Source organism: Lampris incognitus, chromosome 9 (genome assembly GCF_029633865.1).
Source record: "Lampris incognitus isolate fLamInc1 chromosome 9, fLamInc1.hap2, whole genome shotgun sequence".
Taxonomy (NCBI): Eukaryota; Metazoa; Chordata; class Actinopteri; order Lampriformes; family Lampridae; genus Lampris; species Lampris incognitus.
The window spans coordinates 58,178,121-58,184,849 of NC_079219.1; the positions used below are offsets into that span (position 1 = coordinate 58,178,121).

General features: G+C 47.1%; 1 protein-coding gene across 1 annotated transcript in view; it reads left to right on the forward strand.

Annotated features, from left to right (window-relative positions):
• Window positions 1–2,189: 2,189 nt before the first annotated feature.
• Window positions 2,190–6,729, forward strand: part of myh14 (myosin, heavy chain 14, non-muscle) — a 46,826-nt gene continuing 42,286 nt past the window's right edge. Inside the window, exon 1 of the mRNA XM_056286001.1 lies at window positions 2,190–2,266. The gene's annotated coding sequence lies outside the window, so the exon portion shown is untranslated. The remainder of the gene's footprint in view (window positions 2,267–6,729) is intronic.

Genomic DNA, 6,729 nt, shown 5'->3' on the forward strand with positions numbered 1-6,729 from the left:
AGGCGACTCGGAGACGTAAACTGTCGGCAGAGGTGGGAAGTAACGAAGTACAAATACTTCGTTACTGCACTTAAGTATGTTTTCAGGTATCTGTACTTTGCTTGAGTATTTATTTTTCTGACACCTTTTTACTTTTACGCGCTACATTTTAACACAACTTTCTGTACTTTCTACTCCTTCCATTTTCAAAACAGGTTCGTCACTTTAGTTTTAATGCGTTTGAGGGGAATTGTCGATTGTTAACATTGTAACCTTGTGGAATCACAAGTCAGTCTCTAGTCGAAACGCTTATTCATAGGGGATGGACCTATCATAAAATGACCTACTCCTCTGGCTAATATCCACGGTGCCTTGATGGAAGTCATGGACTTTCGAATTTATAAAACGACCTTTTGTCCATGGACTGTTTTCGGGCTAGACTATTCAAATTAATCTGTGCCTTCAACTAAAGTAAAACACAACGATAATGTAACTTTGACTAGAAATAAAGGCGACATGGTGAAACGTCCGAGCCTGTACTTTATACTTTGAGTACATTTCAGAGCCTGTACTTTTTACTTTGAGTACATCTCAGAGCCTGTACTTTTTAGTTTGAGTACATTTCAGAGCCTGTACTTTTTACTTTGAGTACATTTCAGAGCCTGTACTTTTTTACTTTCGGCTTGAGTAAAGAAGTTGAGTCAGTACTTCTTCTTTGACCAGAGTCTCATTTTTACACAAGTATCTGTACTTCTACTTGAGCCCTATGCGTGAATGAGAGAGAGGACAGCGGAATGGTCAGGATGCAAGGAGTGGAGGTGACAAAGGCATTTGAGTTTAAATACTTGGGGTCAACCGTCCAAAGTAACGGGGAGTGCAGTAGAGAGGTGAAGAAGAGAGTGCAGGCAGGGTGGAGTGGGTGGAGAAGAGTGTCAGGAGTGATTTGTGACAGAAGGGTACCAGCAAGAGTTAAAGGGAAAGTTTACAAGATGGTTGTGAGACCAGCTATGTTGTATGGTTTGGAGACAGTGTCACTGATGAAAAGACAGGAGGTGGAGCTGGAGGTGGCAGAGTTGAAGATGATAAGATTTTCATTGGGAGTGATGAAGAAGGACAGGATTAGGAAGGAGTATATTAGAGGGACAGCTCAGGTTGGACGGTTTGGAGACAAAGCAAGAGAGGCAAGATTGAGATGGTTTGGACATGTGTGGAGGAGAGATACTGGGTATACTGGGAGAAGGATGCTGAATATGGAGCTGCCAGGGAAGAGGAGAAGAGGAAGGCCAAAGAGGAGGTTTATGGATGTGGTGAGGGAAGACATGCAGGTGGCTGGTGTGACAGAGGAAGATGCAGAGGACAGGAAGAGATGGAAACGGATGATCCGCTGTGGCGCCCCCTAACGGGAGCAGCCGAGAGTAGTAGTAGTAGATCTGTACTTCTACTTGAGCAAAGAATGTGTGTACTTTTGCCACCTCTGCCTGTCGGTGGAGAATCAGGGGGCGGCCGAATTGCGAGTATCTCGGGTTTTCTGCAGCCCACAGTGCAGAACGTGCAGATCCAGGATCAGATCATCCTGGCCAAACTCTCCGTTGTGTCACATGCGCCGCAAGACCGGCCGCGAGTCCAGCCCGTCCGCCGGATGCACGCCGTGACAGACACAACAAAGAACGACCGGTTCCCCCTCCGTAACAGCGCTACGTCGTTGGAACAGGCACCTGCTGCATTGCCCCGATTGGCGTTGTCCCACGTCAGTCTTTCACAAGACCCGCCTTCCCCCCCTCCCCCCCTCTGTGATTGGCTACAGCCGGGGACGTCCCTGCAATCTCGAATCTCATTCGTCGACCGTTGGCCCGTGTGCGCCACTTAGAAGGCAATGCGCATTTGTACCGCTCGTAGGGCGGGACCGGAGAACGGTTGTAGCGTTCGATTGGCGCGCTTTGTCTCCGGGGCGTGACCGAAAAACGCGTTCTCGCGTCGGATTGGCCCGTGTGCAGGAAGTTGCTTTACAGGGGGGCCCAAGCGGTGGCCTCGCCCCCCCCCTTCCTCCTCCTCCCCCTCCTCCGTTTTATTCCCAGCGAGCGGAGAGTGTGAGAGCGCGGCCGCCACGGAGAGAGCGGTGCGATGGTAAAAGCCGCATTTGCGGTACACACCTATACCAGTTGTGGGGGAGAGAGAGGAGAGAGAGAGAGAGAGGGGAGGAAAAAAACCCCCAAGAAACGACCTCGTTTACCGTCCCCCCCCCCCCTCGAGCTGTAGCCTCGTCCGCGTCTCGGTGAAGATTGTGAAGGTGAGAGATTTAATTATCTATTCCCTAATCCACTCGTGAATAAGCAGCGGCGGCGCATCGTATTTCGGCCGGCGGGGGGGGGGGGGGGTCGGCTGTCCTGGCCGGGGCTGGTGTGTATGGGTGGCACATCGCCTGAAACTGTCACTGTGTGTGTGTGTGGGGGGGGGGGGAGGCAAGGTGGCATAGGGTTCGACGTCCATGCACGTCCTCGGAGGGAGCCGTTACATCGACGTGACCCGCCTATGGAGGCCGTTAATGAGAAGCAGCCCGCACAGACGTCCACCTTTTGTGCGTGTGGTTTCAGCCGCGACGATAGCCGCGTTATAACGCGATAGATTTGATTATTACATTGTAACGAGCACACGCATTTTGAGGCAAGGCTTTTCCAGGCTCGCGTCTGAGGTGTGGTTGCGTTTTTCGGGGTGGGGGGTGGGGGGGTTCTGCGCGGTCTAGAGGGGCCAGCTCACGGGAGGCATGCCGCAGCTATCGGCGGACGCACCGTGCTTACGGGCACATGGGCTCGGTGTCACCTTCCTCCATGTCCGTTTTAATGCGCATTTTTTTTTGCTCTCGTGCAATTCGCCTCCTCGTGAGACCGGCTAAAGAAAAGGCGTCTCTGCCCCCCACCACCACCACCACCTCCACCACGCGACAAGACCCCCGCAGCGAATGACCTCCGCTCAAACTCCGGAGGTATTGTCTTGTGGGCCGGCTGCCTGGTGTCTATAGGGTGTTGCTACGGAGAACGGAGGCCTTCAAACAGCAGGGTTTTAGCTGCCGGGCGGAGGTGGTGGTCAGTCATGTAGTAATGCACCAAACCCCAATGTCTGCCTTTGAGTGTTTAAGACTGAGTTTAGAGGCGTCAGTCACATCAACATAGGATAAGATAAGATAAGACTGCACTTTATCACTCACATCAACATAGGATAAGGTAAGACTGCACTTTATCAGTCACATCAACATAAGATAAGATAAGACTGCACTTTATCACTCACATCAATATAAGATAAGGTAAGACTGCACTTTATCAGTCACATCAACATAAGATAAGACTGCACTTTATCAGTCACATCAACATAGGATAAGATAAGGTAAGACTGCACTTTATCAGTCACATCAACATAAGATAAGGTAAGACTGCACTTTATCACTCACATCAACATAAGATAAGATAAGACTGCACTTTATCAGTCACATCAACATAGGATAAGATAAGGTAAGACTGCACTTTATCAGTCACATCAACATAAGATAAGATAAGATAAGACTGCACTTTATCAGTCACATCAACATAAGATAAGATAAGACTGCACTTTATCAGTCACATCAACATAAGATAAGATAAGGTAAGACTGCACTTTATCAGTCACATCAACATAAGATAAGATAAGACTGCACTTTATCCATCCCCATGCAGAAGTTTGGTCTTTGAAGGTAGCAGGTAAGAACAGGTGCAGTGTAAAAAGAAAAAAACCAGAATCCATCCATCCATCCATCAATTATCCAAACCACTGATTCTGCTCAGGGTTGCGGGGATGCTGGAGCCTATCTCAGCAGTCACACTTGGACTTCTTCCCTGTTGATCTTGGTGCAGTCGGTGACGAACATGGTTAAAGGGTTCACCGGGACATTGCCACCATGGAAAAGAGGTATCAGGGCAACTGGAATCCCTCAGCGCCAGACTCATAAGTCATGAGCACGTGACACTTCTGTCCTTTGGATAAAATTTGCTTGTAAAAGCTAACGCTTGTGGGCGGCACGGTGGTCGCCTCACAGCAAGAAGGTCCTGGGTTTGAGCCCCGGACTAGTCCAACCTTGGGGGTTGTCCTCTGTGTGGAGTTTGCATGTTCTCTCCGTGTCTGCGCGGGTTTCCTCCGGGTGCTCCGGTTTCCTCCCGCTGTACGAAGACATGTAGGTCAAAAACCAGGATAAATAAGTGAAACTGCTAGATATGTACAAGTAAGAGAGGCCATGGCATACATAATACATACATACATAGATGGATACATGTAGTGCATGTAATGTACAAGTGTGCAGAGATGGAAGGGATATTGTGTTATAAAAACTGATAAAAAATGATAGCTGTAGCAGCGGTAATGATATCTATAAGATAAGATGTAGTAGCAAACTATTTTAACAACTATAGGGTGTATAGTGATCTCACTCATTCATTCTTCTAATATAGGCCTATGTTAAATTTCAAATCTTAAAAGTCAGTTTATTCATAGGAACATCCATCCATTATCTAAGCCGCTTATCCGAATTCGGGTCGTGGGTCATAGGAACATATTGTAAAAAAAATTGTTTAGACCCACATATATGAGTTAGTGTCCATTTTATTTGAAAAAGCAAAAGCGATATTATGCTAGATATGTGGATACCTTTCCAGATCTCATATGTAGTTAGGTTTTAATTACTGCAGTGTAAATCCTGTGGTTTCTCCCAGTAAATTCATTTCAGATTTGTAATTCAGATTGTAAAAGAGAGTAAAGAAAGTTTCATGCTTATCGTGTCATCACATTTTCGATGGTGGCTAGTCGGGTGGTGGGTGTTGTTTTTTGTGTGTGAAACCTCCACACCCTTTTTTATATTGCAGTAACAGGTATGATGACGGCAATGTCGGAGATGTGGCCCTGTCGCATCGGCAGGCAGACAGACAGGCGAACCCAGAGACTGAAAGCCAGAGTAGGAATCAGGGCAGATGACATACCTGCCGAGACATGGAGGCACTCGCTAATCATTAACGCACAGCAGGCAGGGCTTCAGAATACCTGTCTGATTGGGTTGTCTGTCAACTGTGACTCAAACTGTTAAGTTCACCTACATACTCCCCACCGCACCGCTCCCATAGCGAGTCCTGTCTCGTAAATCCTGTGTTGAGAGCAACTGTGATAACCGCAATGATCAGTCATAAACTGAATTTTTTTTTTTTAATCGATGCCTCATTTTCATTTTCTCACCAGTTTGTGAATCATTAGTTATCGATCAATACGGCAGCACGGTGGCCCAGTGGTTAGCACTGGTGTCTCACAGAAAGAAGGTCCTGGGTTCAAACCCCAGGCCATCCCAGGTCCTTTCTGTGTGGAGTTTGCATGTTCTCCCCGTGTCTGCGTGGGTTTCCTCTGGGTGGTCCGGTTTCCTCCCACCATCAAAAAGACATGCATGTTAGGGTTAATACTCCTGCCTGTGCCCCTGAGCAAGGCAATGGACAGAAGAACTGCAGTTGGTCTCTGGGTACTGCAGCTGCCCTCTGCTGCTATACAATAGGATGGGTTAAATGCAGAGAACACATTCACTGTAAGAATACAATGTCAGATAAAGCGGCTCATTTCATTCCCTAATCACAGGAGATCACAATATAATGTCCTCATTCGAGGCTTTGAAGTGGGATATTTCAATAGTTTCAATGCGGAAAAAAACAAACCATCTAATCGATTGGATAGAAGAAAATAGTGTCTGAAATTCAGGACTTACACATCTCCCAAATGCAGATGATCCTATCATCCAGAAAGTTACCATTGTATTGGAAAATGTTGCAAGATAGCCATCCATCCATCCATCCATCCATTATCCAAACCGCTTGTCCTGCTCTCAGGGTCGCAGAGATCCTGGAGCCTATCCCAGCAGTCATTGGGCAGCAGGCGGGGAGACACCCTGGGCAGGCCGCCAGGCCATCACAGGGCCAGATAGCCAATAAACCTATAAACAATAATACACACAGTCATATTGTTACCAATCCTCATCTCTCTTATGTCACACATGGTGGATATCTCATTTGAAGAGCAACATAGGAAGTGTCTTTGTAACCATGTGTAGTGTTGATGGTGATGCGGGGATCCCATGTTAATGTTACTCTGTGACTGCTGTGGAGTAGGGCTGTGTGGCGAGAATCGGGCGATGCGATACGTATCAGATACAGGAGTTACGATTCAATATATGGTGATATATCGCGATACTGTAAGAAAGGCGATATATTGCGGTTTCGTAGGCCTGTGTTCTTTGTGCTTATGCTACTTCCTGTCTCAGTTTTCGTTGTTCTGTTGGAGTGGAAGAGTCACATGGCTGAAGATAGATTACAACACTGTTATCTAGCGGTCGTGGGGTTACGTACAACACAAAATGTTTGTCACAGACCTTTACGTATAAACAATTAAAAATCGATATAGTGGTTTTGAGAATCGATACAGTATCACAAAAGATAATGCCGCGATACTTGAGTGTATCGATATTTTCTTACACCCCTACTGTGGAGTGGGTCAAGTCAGTTTTATTTGTATAGCCCGATATCACAAATTACAAAGTTGCCTCAAGGGGCTTCACAGCGACACAGTCATTATCTGATGTGGCGAGCCAAAGCTCACGTTTCCCTCAGCGCTCTACGGGTTTGGGTGGGCTGTCCTGCTGAGGAACAACTGTAAAACCACCAAAGACCACTAAAACCACATTTCCTACTGGTTTCACTG